The sequence below is a fragment of the Phyllostomus discolor genome, chromosome 9 (genome assembly GCF_004126475.2).
Source record: "Phyllostomus discolor isolate MPI-MPIP mPhyDis1 chromosome 9, mPhyDis1.pri.v3, whole genome shotgun sequence".
Lineage (NCBI taxonomy): Eukaryota > Metazoa > Chordata > Mammalia > Chiroptera > Phyllostomidae > Phyllostomus > Phyllostomus discolor.
The window spans coordinates 42,916,752-42,930,442 of record NC_040911.2 but is presented as its reverse complement, the minus strand read 5'-3'; the positions used below and the strand labels follow the sequence as shown (position 1 = coordinate 42,930,442).

The window sequence follows — 13,691 nt, the reverse complement described above, 5'->3', positions numbered from 1 at the left end:
TTCAGGAAGTGTCTAAGGCCCATTTGAAATCTGTGTCATGAACTTCAGATGAGCCTCATCAGCACAGTTGTGTAACTCTCTTCAATATTCAATTGCACAAGTGTAATTATGATGGAGAACTGGGGCATTGCCTGGTGAGTAAATGGAGAAAGAATGGAGAAGCAGAGCTAAGGGCAGTTTTCAAGGAAGTGATTGCAGAGGTGGACCAGCCTACAGCTGGGCCAAAAGGTTGAGAAGAGGATGTGCATAGGTTATATGTAAATACTCTACTATTTAATAAAGGGACTTGAGCATCTGGATACTTGAGTAACCACCGGGAGGAGGGGAGGTTCCTGGAACCAATTCCCTCAGGACTCCAAGGGACAGAGGTATTTCCAGAGAACAGGTTTAAATGTGAGAAAGAGCAGACATATAAATCATATGAAAAAGAAGGTTTGAGCTTCACAATTTACCTGGGCCTCGCATATTGTTTCCCTAAAGTTAGAGCATAACTAAAAGTTTTCTAAAAGGGAATAAAAAGCAGAAATATGGATTGAAAATATTTTAAATGTTTACCCTTAGACACAGAAAATCTGCATTAAACAATTTATCATAAGGAAATGGAGGTGATATATTAAGACATTTAAATGAAACTGTTCATCACAATATCATTTGTAATATCAAAACATGAAAAATAAGTTTAATGCCAAAATATAGGAGATTAGTTTAGAAAACTATAGCAATCTATGGTAATGCTATGCAGCAATATTGACTAATTTGATATATTGTTTAACTGAAGAAGAAAATTTATTTCTTTTTTAAAAATTTAAATTCATGTAAATAAATGCTGGGGGAAAGATAAAGGGGTCATATGTGAAACTGTTAGCAACTGTACAGAGTGAGATTATGAGTGATTCTTTGGGGGCGGGGTTTATGTCTTTGGCTTTACTAAATTTGTACAAAAGTAAAACCAAATACGAGTATATTTAGTCATCAAAGAAAATATCCAACTTGGCTGTACTTCCTAGTTGTGTAAAATATATATATCAACCAGCCTTAAAATTCTACCATAAGACTTCATTAACTTTAACATATAAAGCTTTTAATTTATAATATGTATTCTGACAGCATCTATCATAAAGTAGGAATTGACTCAAGATGAGTTACTTGATTTTAAAAAAGAAATTATTCTTGTCAGAAAATGAGGATGCCCATGAATAGGCAAGAAGGCACAACATTCTTTTTCTGACACTATTTAGTTTTTCTGATAACTAAATTATTCTATTTTGGAAAATGTAGTTAATGTAGTAACTTGAGCTAGAAGACATTCTGTATTGTAAAGCTTGGCAAAAACAGTTCTTGCATCTTTCTGGGGTCAGAGGGGGAACACTGTGAGGAGGAAATGACAGGTAGTGATTACAGTGACCACCATCCATGTTGCTGGACACAGGAATCAGCGGGCTGCCCAGTGCTGTGCTGCCTTCTATCCCATTTCTTGTGCTTCTACTTTAGACTCCAAACAGACCAAGGAAAGAAAGGAGGAGAGAAAGGTGGGCAATGAGTCTGAAGGTACAAAAACAGAGAAGATTAATAAAAAGAAAAAAAGGGAAACAGAAGGGAGAGAACCATGTCACATATTATATCTCTATTGTTATGAAAAAGGGAGGATGATTATATTTATTATAAATAAGACATTTACTCATTCATTTATTCTCTCAACAAACATAGATTAAACCCCCTCAATAGCCAGGACCTATGTTATAACAAAAAAGAAAAGCATCTTCTTCCCATCTAGGTGCACACAACCAGACCATTATACTAGAATGTACTTTTTGTTATCCCTCTGCTCAGAAACTCAAGACTTTGGCTCCTCGCCCTGTTCCATAAGCTTGGCTCATCATTTTTCAGCCTCTGGAATCACTTTTTCCTCCATGTTGCCTAGCCAAATCCTAATTGTTCTGTTCTGTTCCATGAAGTCATCTTTAACGTTTCCATCCAGGCCATGTGAACATTTCTTCTTTGAACTCCTATTTCGTTTATAATATGTATTATATTTACATGTTAGAATAAAATGATTCCCTATTTGTGTGTTTTTCCTACTATTTGTAAGGTGGATTTTGTGGGTTCCTCACACTAGCTAACACAGAAATTGACAAGTGGTAAATACTGATTAATAACCACACCATTGTGATAGACATTTAGTTTGTCCTTCAGTAATTATGAAGTAATCTATGGCCCTCCTCCTGCAGGATCCCTAGATACTGGGCATTGTCTCAGGCTCAGTGGTGCCAGGGCAGCCATAAGTCCCTACTGGGCCTAGGTCTTTCACATTTGGTCCACAAGGCAAGCAAACCTTTCTCTTTCTAATATTGACACATCTCTGTAATCCATGAGCAAGGTAGAAAGGGGAGGACCAAGGAAAAGAAACATTCTGTCCTACAGCATATTCACAACTCAGAAATATTATTGAAAAAATATGTATTTGTTAGAAATATCTTTGACTCTGAGAAATAAAAACCCAATATAACAATGATTTAAACAAGATAGAGGCATATTTTCCCTTGTGTAAAATTCCAGAGGTAGGCATCCATTCCAGGGTCTATTTCATGAACTTCCCAGGGATCCAGTTCTTTCCAAGGCATTGCTCTAGCATCTCTAGGATGTGGCCATGGTCTCCAAGATGGCAGCTACATCTCCTGCTATCATACCCCTATTCCAGGCAGTAAGATATAGGTCACAGAAAAAAGAAAAGACAAGGGATGCATTGTCTTTTGAGGAAGGGTCCCAGAAGTCACCATGGTACAATCTCACTTATATCTCATTGGGGAGAACTTCATGGCCAGGTTACTTTTAGCCATAAATAAGCCTAGGAAATGGAATCTTTTCTGAGAGACCATAAGCTCAGCTAAAAATTGGGGATCTTTCTATGGAAGAAGGAGAGAATGGATATTGCAGAACTAGCTTCTCATCCACAAATGGCAAAGATAATTTATGAATAAAGAGTAAATGAAGGTCAATTTAAAATTAGGAGAATTGGAGATCATTTTATGGAAGAAAGGTGAGTCTTCAAAGTTATATTGTTTGGACTGGTATAAATGAAGAGGACGTGACAAGTAGGGTGAATGGAATTAACAAGTGTGTAGATGTGGAAAAATATATATCCATTCATTATTTCATTTCTGTATTTAGTAATTTTTTAAGAACTGTGTATTATGGAACTTTTAAATCATACATAAATGTAGAGAGAATACTCTAAAGAACCATTAGTGCTCATCAACAATTTTGAGAACTATCAATATTTAAAAGTCATCAATAAACATGTATAAAGTAGGCTTTCAACTAGGAATATAGAAATGATTACAAAGCAATGGCCTGAAGGAAATTATGCCATAGCGGGTATGTCCCAGGGAGTAATTCATTAGAGGAATCAAATGGACACTTGGTGAAGCTGGAAATGTAGCAGCAGAAATGACATGGGATACATATGTATTAATCTTCTGCCGTGTTCCAGTCACTGAGTTGGAGAAAGTTGATCTGGTAGTTGTTTACAGTCCTGCAGAGGTGCTCACAGTCTAACAGGAATAAGTAGGTGCAAATCATGGAAGGCCTGGAGTATCATGTCTTGGGCTATGAAATTCATTCAGGCAACAGAGACTTACCAGAAGTAGATGACCAGAGAAATGAAGTAATGTTAAACAGAGTTTTAGGAAGATAATAGTGAATATCAAAACAATGCAAGTAAAGAGAAGAGAATTAACATATTTTGGTGTCTACTCTGTACCACATGTTGTACTAGAGGGTGACTTAACTTAGGCTGGATTCCTAGGTCACAGTGGAATCTGAATTTTAATCCATTCTGCCAGCCTCCAAAGCCTCCATATTTCCAGCCATACCACATGCCTCCAAGTCTTCAAATACAGAAGTAGCAGAAGGAATAGGAAAGAGGACAGAGACATGAGGGTGTTCTGGAGCAGCCCGATTTTGTGAGTGATTAAGTGGTGTGAGTGGGGAAGGAGAGAGAGGGGAGGAATCAGAAATGACTGAAGTTCATGCCTAAGCTTCAGAAAGGCGGTAATATGTTTATCTGAGATAAACAAGTCAGAAGAAATAGAATTTGGGCAACATAACACATTTTATTTTGGATGTGTTGAGTTACTATTGGTATCTAGCAAGCAATTGTAAACTCAGAAATTGTAAACTCAGTGTAGACACTGAGGAAAACATCAAGTTCCTATACATACATTTAGTACATACTGATGTGGGTGTGACAGCAGTAGTGCAGAGTTGTGAGATATCCCAAGAAGAAGGGGCACAGTTAAGAAACAACAAGTACCAAGTACCAAGGAGCCAGGACAGGGCCTGGAAGAGTGCTATCAGAAAACAGAAGGAGAGATAGGAATGCTCTGTGTCTCAGAAGTCACGGAGGGTGACAGCCCTAAGACTCATGGGCAGGTGAGTGATGATTGTCTCATAGTGAGAGGGACACCAGTGACCTCTTCAGGAGCAGTGACCTTTGCAGAATGTGGAGTGGTATGGGGTAGGAGTGGCTAGGAGAGAGCAGGGCTCAAATGCTCTCTTCTGTTGAAAATGATCACTGGGCAGAAGGAAGAGGTGGGGATGAAAGTGGAATGGGGGATGCATAGTCAGTCTGTTTGTGAACAGAGAGAAAGACCTTGTGGGGAAGCTAAAGGACAACCAAGAGGGATTGTTTTTCCTCTGGGACAGGAAAGCAGAAACACAGGCCAGAGAGAAAGATGAAAGAAAATGTGAAGGGAGTTGCAATTTGTATCCTCACCCAAGGACATTTTTTGCATTGCTTGTTAAAGAGAGAGAGGAAGAGGGAAAGAGAATCATCATTATGAGAGAGAAACATCAATTGGTTGCCTCTGGTAGGCTCTCTGACCAGGGATTGAACTGCAACCTACATATGTGCCCAGACCAGGAATCGAACCCCCAACCTTTCAGTTTTGTGATGACAATCCAACCAACTGAACCACACTGGCAAGGCCAGCAATTACATTCTTTGATGTACTTGGGCAAGACTCCAAAAATTTGAGACATGAGATGGTAGATGGAATAGAAATACGAGGAAGGGTGGGAGAGTTTGGAACAGGATATGTAAAGGATTGCCAGGTGAGGCCAAAGACATGAACCATAGGGCGCGGCGTGGGGGACAGGATGAGTGGGGAGCATATTGGGCTTGTGGATTGCAGCTATGTCAGCAGTGTGGCAGCTGAAGCACGAAGCACTGAGAGTGCAGTGTTGTGTGTACCCTAACATGGGAACCGGGGGCTCAGGGGGCTAGGGTGATAGCAAGAGCTTAGCTGAAAAGAAAGACAGGGGGCCTCAATCCAATGGAGCCAGACAGGGAAGCAAAATTCCTTGAGAGGAGAAACTGAGTCTAATTCCTCATTACATCTCCTAACTCCTGGCACATAGTAGCTTCTCCATAAATGTTACATTAAAATGAATGAGTTAAGAATAAGATAGAAAGCCTCAAGAAAGTGCCTACTGGGTAATACAGGCGTATTCAGAGAAAGAGGTCACTTCAGGCCAAGCTGGTCAGACAGCTTAGAGAACTCTATTCAGAGACTTCCTCTTGCTTCCCCACCCCCCACAAGAGTTTTGCCCTTCTGTCCTCTCCTTTATAACTTTATTAGAGTTAATTCCTCCTCTTTGCATCCAACACTGGGTCTTGCACAGTGTGGACATTCCATGGATGTTTACAGAATTGAATACAAGCAATCCATAATTGGTATTTTGTTGCTGTTGTTTGATCATTTGTCTACTGAGAACATAAAGCCTACTGAATAGAGGAGTTGCTCCTTCTGCTTTCTGTTGCTGACTCTCCTTTGGCCTCATCACCCAAACTGTCTTGCTCATTTTACAGCTGCCTAGGCAGCCTCTGTACAGTCCCATTTAGCCTCTCCCCATTCCATCCTTGGCTGGCCTTGGAATAGGAATCCTTAAGAGCACACCACCTTTGTGCAGCCCAGCCTCCACCGTGAGTGGCCTTTCCCACCTGCCTCCTCACAGGCAGAGCCTCTGTCCTCTCTGGACTCCTTCCCAGGATGCTCAGCATTACCTGTCTAGATCTTGACTACCTTCCACCAGGAATTGCTTTCTGTTCAGATGGTCTTGAGTAAATACTTCCCATTCAGTCCAACCCTGGGCCATTTGTGGGTAGCCCATCCATACTATTCACTTTCAGCAAGCAAGAACTAGACTAGACCTTTTGATAATTCTTAAACCTTTTAGATCTCTTATTCTGGAATCCACAGACTACTTCCAACAGTGGAGTCCTCTTAACAGGTAGTTTAGGGACATGAGACAGTCTAGTGAAGCTACTAGTACCATGACAGCCATGCAAGAGAAGCTGGAACAGAAGCATTGGCTTCTGTCATATATATATATATATATTTATTTATTTAAAAACTTCTCAGTAAATCTTTATCCCTGAAAGCTAAATAGTGTCATAACTTCCATTCTTTCCTAGGTAGGAATTCATGCTGTTATACTGGAGGAAAGTTAGCACAGAAAATATTTTATTGAGTTAGTCACCAGGCTGGACCAAAAGTCTGGACCTACCATTCCTGATGGGAACAGAAGGTGACCTAAGGGATCTCTTATGAGATTCTACCTTATCTTATTAAATATTGTAATGGAGGTGCAAAGTGAGTCTTACTCACTTTATTAAGCTGAATCTATTCAAATGACTCTTGCTACTTACAATCAAAAGTTCTTTGTCTTATGCTAAAAGTTTGATCAAAGGCCATTTGCACTAAAGTAAGTTGTTGTGTGTGTAAATTTGCTCCCCTGATGACTGTTATCATTTGTAGATCAGCAAGTGAGTTGAGCACAGTCCAGTGGCAGAATCACGGAGCCACGCAGATTAGATTCAAACCCTCCAGTTTCCGACTGTGTGAAAGTTAGCTGACACGTCCCGCCCCTGCCCCAGAAAACTGGGATATTTCAGTGTCTACCACATGGAGATTTTGTGAATGTTAATTCATAGAGGTTTTGTGATTAGCTAATTCATTTAAGAAGTGCCCGGGCAGGTGTCTAATACATAGTAGGCATATAGTAAGGGGCTTCTCTTCCCATTTCCTTTCATTACTCCCTGCCTTGTTTTCCTGAGGGTAACTTTTCAAAGGGGAAATTATGGAGGTGGGGAAGACCTCTGTTCCCCTCTGTAGAACAGAAATCATTTGAACTGTATAAAGTTAGGAATTTATATTTTTCTTACTTAAGTTACATAAGAATTTTAATGAAGTTATTTAATTTTTGTGTGAAATATGTTTGGGATGTCACTTTGGTGTCCATAAAGCAACACATACAGTCGGTGAGGCAGTTCAGGCTCAGGTTACGGTCCCCATTTTATAGATGAGCAAACTGGCACTCAGGGAGGTGAAGTGCTTTGCTCAGGTCTCATGTCAAGTAAGTGAGGGAAGATTGGAACTCAGGCCTCTCAAAGCCTCACGCCACCTCCTCTCTCTCCCTAGCCTTTGTGAGAGCAATTAGTGACTTGCTGCTGCAGTGTGAAGAGAACAACATCCTTGACTAAGATGGTGAGAGGAGATGTTGGCTGCCTCAAACACCAATTAGTTTCCTCTATTATGCTGCTGTGGAAAAACCCAACTTCCCATGACCCTCCCCTAAGGAGTCTAGTACTATTTCTGTATCATTTGAAGTGAGTGAAAGCTTTGACTCAGAAAGGCAGTGGAAAAATGGGAGGGGGTGAAATAGAAGATAATATAATCAGGGCAGGAGTTTTGTTCTTAAGGAGACTTTTCTAGATGGCAGCTGTGTTTAAAACATGCTTCCAAGCCCCACTTCCTTCTTCATTTTGGTTTGTTGTTATTACTAGAGTTATGTTGTAGGCAAATAAATATATAGGATAATATTTTCATTCCGTGTACTGAAATAATTAAAGCAATGGATGCCTAACAAATTTCTCCATTCACTTTACCTAAGAAAACTCCTTTCTGTGAAGTGAGTTTTACTTTGTGTTTCTCAGGTTTGTTGGGGACTCAGGGGGAGAATGTTACTATTCATTTCTCCAATAATAGAAATTCCTGGTATAATATAACTAATCAGAGTTGGCCTGCAGTGGTTAATCAAGCTGGGAACTGACCTTCATTATTTTTCCATTTTGTATTCCACACCTTCCATTTGTGCATTCTGCCTGGAAGCCACTCACCTGACGCTAGTTCTTGACTGATCAAACTTTCAGCCCCTGGGGCTTTGATGCTCCCACTACAGCTCTCCTGTCCCAAGAACCAGCCCAGCCCCCTCATGAGTTCCCTGTCCTGAGCTCCATTCCCTCAGTGTCCTTCTAGGCGAGTAATAGGACTCCTGGTGAAAAACGCTAAATAATCCCTTTTGAGAAACACATTTCATTTTAACACAGACCCCCAATACTAAATCTGGGGTCCATGGTAGAAAACATATTTTAGGGGAGTAAGGCCTTTCAGGATTCTAGCCTCCATGCCGCCCCTGAAGAGCCAACTGATTGCTGATAAACAGTGGTGAGGACCCCGCTCAAATAATCTCCTGACATAGAGATCACCTCATTTGGCCATTTGTCAAAAGAGAATATTTTTCCATAGGATTCAACTAGAGTCTCCAGGAAAATCAACAACAACAATACTGCACAATACAAACAACGGAAATTCAGTGAATCAAGAACTGAGTAGCAATGGTCTGAAGGGAAATTAAGCCTAAAATCAAGAGTAAGAAAGAGCCCTGGCTAGTGTGGCTCAGTGGATTGAGTGCCAGTCTACTAACTAAAGGTTGCTGGTTTGATTCCAACCAGTCGATGTTTCTCTCACACATCAATGTTTCTTTCTCTTTCTTTCCCCCCTCTCTCTCTAAAAATAAATATTTTTTCAAGAGTAAGAAAGAGATCTGTAAGGACAAGTAACAGAAGGACACTATGTGAAAAGGTGTGCAGAAATATATTTCATGGAAGGAAACTTTGGACAAAAGATGTTAGGTGAAATTAGGATCAAGGAGGATATAAAACAAGATTCTTCTGAATGGTTTCTCTATGGTGTGATGAGCATAATTGATTAGATTCTCTAAAGTTTCTGATTTACATAATGAAAGTATAGATGCTCAGTAGTGATGTATTTAACATTTACCTTTGAAAAGCTGTATGCTTTTCTGTCCTACTTTAAATTCAGACTTGGTTTGTTCTTTCATTTTTATGTCAGTTTGTTTCTCTATAGTACTGTGAGATGTTAAAAACAGCAAAGACTACTGTCTCCCAAAAAATTAAAAGTAACCTTTGTGGTTGAAAGGTGAAGGATATTGGCTGACTTAGCAATGGTCTTAAGAAGATTTTTTTTAACTTTTTTTTTATGGATTGATTTTCAGGGGGAGAGAGAGAGAAACATTGATATGTTGTTCCACTTATCCATGCACTCATTAGTTGTATCTTTATGTACCCTGACTGGGGATTGAACCCACTGCCTTGGCGTAGGGAAACAATGCCCTAACCAACTGAGCTAACCAGACAGGGATGTCCAGAAGAAGTTTTAAAGATTTGTTTCTCTCTCTCATGCCTTTTTCATGATGTCTTCTTTTACACTGATTCATACAAATATTAAATGTTTCCTATTTCTGTATTCCTGTTGACTAAGATGACAGTGTTCCCCTGGTTTACAACATTTTAGTGGAGCAGGGCAGAAAACAATGTATGGGAAAAACTAAATTTTGCCAAGGCATTACATAAAGTTGAATGTATATAATGATACTTTCTCACATATACTAATTCGGCTTAGATATTGCGGTGGCTAATGATACAGGCTCTGCAGCCTGCCAGCCTGGGGCCACTGCCACTTGTCAGCTGTGTAAACTTGCAAGTTGTTGTACTTGATTTATGGGCATCAGCTTTTTTATCTGTAGCATGGAGATAATAATCATGCCTACCTGTTAGAGTTGTTATGAGAATGGGTTAATATACATATAAAGCACTTATTAAGACTATGCTTTTATTATTAGCCAATAAATTATAAGCATACTCAGAGAAGGCTTTACTCAGAGAAGCCACAGAAGTCAGAAGTGATGCCTATTTGAATACTTACAAGAAATCTTTTGGCTAAAAATGAGATTTAGTATATATTTAAATGTTCTTTATTACTGTGTAAAAAGAATTTCTTTTGCAAGTTTCTTACAAAAAGTTAAAACATGAAATGGTAAGCCACATGGTTGAGGTAGAGACCCTATTTAGCATGGTTGGTATCTAAAGCTAATATATATTTAGCACCAACTTCTAATAAAGGGCAACTTTTAAAAAGCAAAATGTTTGTCTTCACTTCATAACCTCTGCCTAAAGTTTTGGTCTTGCAGTAGGCACTTGCCATTCGAGAGCTGCTCAAGTCCAGACTCCTTTCCTAAGTTCAGGGAGGACCCCACTATATGAATCTGGGTGGGAAAAGCCAGAAAGAGACCTTGCCTTATTTCTTTCTGTCTTGTTCAGAAACCTTCCAGGTATATAATCTATGTTGGTTAAACTGAATATGTAAACAGGAAGAAGAAAAGTTTTACAACTAGGAAAGGGTACACGATGAGTCAGGAGTTGGTGCTGTCTTCCCAGCTGACTCCATTCTGATTAAGGGGGTGTCTTTGGGAAGTCACACATTGCTCCGTCAGTTACTAGTTTCTACAACAGTATGTATCAAATGCAAATGAACCCAATGACCTCAGTGGAATGATGTAATGATTAATCAGTGAATGAAAATTAGTTGGGGCTTTCCACATGAAATTGTGTTTCTATTGTATACTAGAAGATAAAATAGATTTAAGATAAAATAAGTAAAAGATTAGAAGTGCTTAACTCACAAATATTTATCCCATTATAGGTATTTTAAATTTGTTTAGTTAAATCTCCTAGAAATTTCTCTAGTAGGTAGTATTATAAACATGAACTTATTATATTCGTCATATAATTATAAAAGTGTAATAAATTTTCTACTATGTGCCCAAACTCCATAATTCCAGTTTCTGGATATTTAGGAAAACTTTCTTCCTCAATCTTCCCTTTTATTTGTGAGTCTATTTAATAGTTACCATTTTTAGCTTTAATTAACTTGTATATTTCCTATTATATTATTCCATATTCTTTGTTATTTCTTTTAAGGAGCTTCTGTAAATTCAGCTCCTATGTTTTGTTTTTCTTTTTTTCTTAAAAAGATGTGTTGCTTAACCTCTTAAGAAATGTGGGTTAAAATTTCCTCATGACTCCTGTAATTATTACAGGAGTTCCTACTTATCAGCAGGGGATATATTCCAAGACCCTCAATGGATGCCTGAATCCACAGCTAGTACTGAACCCTGTATATACTGTTTTTTCCAGTGATAAAGTTTAATTTATACATTAAGCACAATAAAAGATTATCAACAATAATAAAACAATTAAAACAACATACCAGAACAAAAGTTATGTGAATGTGGTCTCTCTCTTTCTCTCAAAATACCTTCTGTACTAATCTCACCCTTCTTGTGGTGGTGTGAGATGATACAGTGCCTTACACAATGAGGTGAAGAGGGGTACTCAGAATGGCACACAATTTAAAACTTATGAATTATTTATTTCTGGAATTGTCCATGTGATATTTTCTGAAATCACAGAAAGCGAAAATGCGGATAAAGAAGAACTACTATATTTCAGTCTTCTTCAAATGTTTCAATCCAGCTTTCCTAAAATACATGGCCCAAGGTTAAATAAGCCAACTCTATCTTTTAACATGTGTGCACACATATATCACATTCGGAACACACACATCCATGCAATCACCTCTCCGCCTTATGCTTTCCCTCCCACTTTCATCCACCTCTGAGATTTTTGCAAAAAGCAAACAGCCACGAACTACAACAGACCAAATCCCCCACAATACTGTATGCGTGCCTCTCCGAAGCCAAGGTGATTTATGGTGCTAAATTTAAAAGAAATATCACTGCTATTCATTGATCTGCCCAGCATTTTATGCTTTGACCAACAAAATGAAACAGAAAAACATTTCATTAGAAGTGTACATTGTTTGAAATACATTAGAGTCTTTAGCAATCTTTTCAAATTAAATCCTGGATGTGTGTGAGGGGATAGAGATGTACCTCACTTCATGGGATATTATTGTCATACTCTTGAACATTGGAACATTAAAGGAATTTTTGAAAGTGAAGTTTAATTCTTTTAAAATCTGTCTTGACTCTTTTTATAAAACAAAGGATCTTTCTGACATTTGAGCAATAAGCCATTGTGTTGTCGTATTTTATCAGCATAGATTGTAGCCTAAAACTAAAACTGCATCAGCTTTCAGAAGTTTGTTTGAGTCCCCACACACATTCAACACACATAGGGAGAAGTGTTATTTCTGTCTGGGGCCCACACGCCCTGGCCGAGACATGACTTTCGTCCACAATGGTCGCATGTGTTCAGGTTCTGTGAATCCAAGTGCCCTAAAAACTTTGAAAAGAAGCACAATCCTTGCAAGGTCAGGTGGATTAAAGCCCCCCGTAAGGCAGCTGGTAAAGAGCTTACAGCGGAAAATTCATGTGAATTTGAAAAACATAGACATGAACCTGCCAAACACCAGTGAGAGTTGAAAAATAAAATGATTAGTGCAACAAAGAGTTAAAGAGATCAAAGAGAAACCCCAACCTACATTTATAATGAACAGGTCGAAGAAAAATAAAGAATTACAGAAAGCTCAGGACGTCAAAGAAGTCAAGCAAAAATTTATCCCAGGCATACAAAGGAAAGCAGTTGGAAGACAAAGTGGCACAGAAGCTACAAGGAAATGTGGACAAGGAAGTTGTTTCTGACAATCTCAGTATTTAACCGTTTCTCTGAGCACATTGGAAAATCTCCTTTGGAGACTTAGATGTTTTAAGTTATTCATTTATTTTTTACATAAGTTGACTGGAATGAAAGGGTGATTAAAATTACCTCTCTTCTTCATTGGTCTCTGCCAAACATCAGATAATATGGATGCTAGATTGCATCTCGCTGTTAAACCTTCACTCATAGATTGACTTATGTAAATCATGAGAATTCTATTAATATAAAGTGAATTGTGGACATAAAATGATCATGCCATTTGGATGATGGCACCATTTATGTAATAACTAATGACAAAAATTCATGGCTAGTGATATATAAAATAAAATTTCCTTTGCAGTATCTTTACAACAGTATTCTCTTTATTAATGTCATAGAAAGAGGGGTCCATTTAAGGTACTAACAATCTATATGATAATTAGCCTCAAGTACTAATACTTTTTGTTTTGATTTCAGTATTTTATGTTTTGGTTAATTAACATTTTAGAAGAACATAATGGCCTCCTATGTTGAAACCCGATTCTCTCAGCCTAATCTACCTGGCTTAGCTGTGAGGATGGGCAGGCTTGCATGTTGGGGGTGAACGCTGGGGCACTTTGCTCTCCGACTTCCACTTTGGAGAAAATTCTAATTCTAATGAGATTCCTGGTAGAACAAGCTTTATTTTTCCAGCTCAATGATGATTTAGAAGCAGAGGAATCCAGAGTCTTTTAAATTTTTTTGTGTGCTTTTTTTATAAAAAGTTATTTGTTTAGGGGAAAATTGAATTCATGACTAGGATGGCTATACATTATTTGCACATAAAATCATTTCTATAGTGGGTGCCTACATACTTATTATTTAAAGATACTAAAGATAAAATATCGAT

At 38.4% G+C, this 13,691-nt stretch overlaps 1 pseudogene; it reads left to right on the top strand.

The window, feature by feature from the left end:
* The first annotated feature begins 3,933 nt into the window (after window positions 1-3,933).
* On the top strand, window positions 3,934-12,823 carry LOC114507088 (annotated as a pseudogene).
* The last annotated feature ends 868 nt before the right edge of the window (window positions 12,824-13,691 follow it).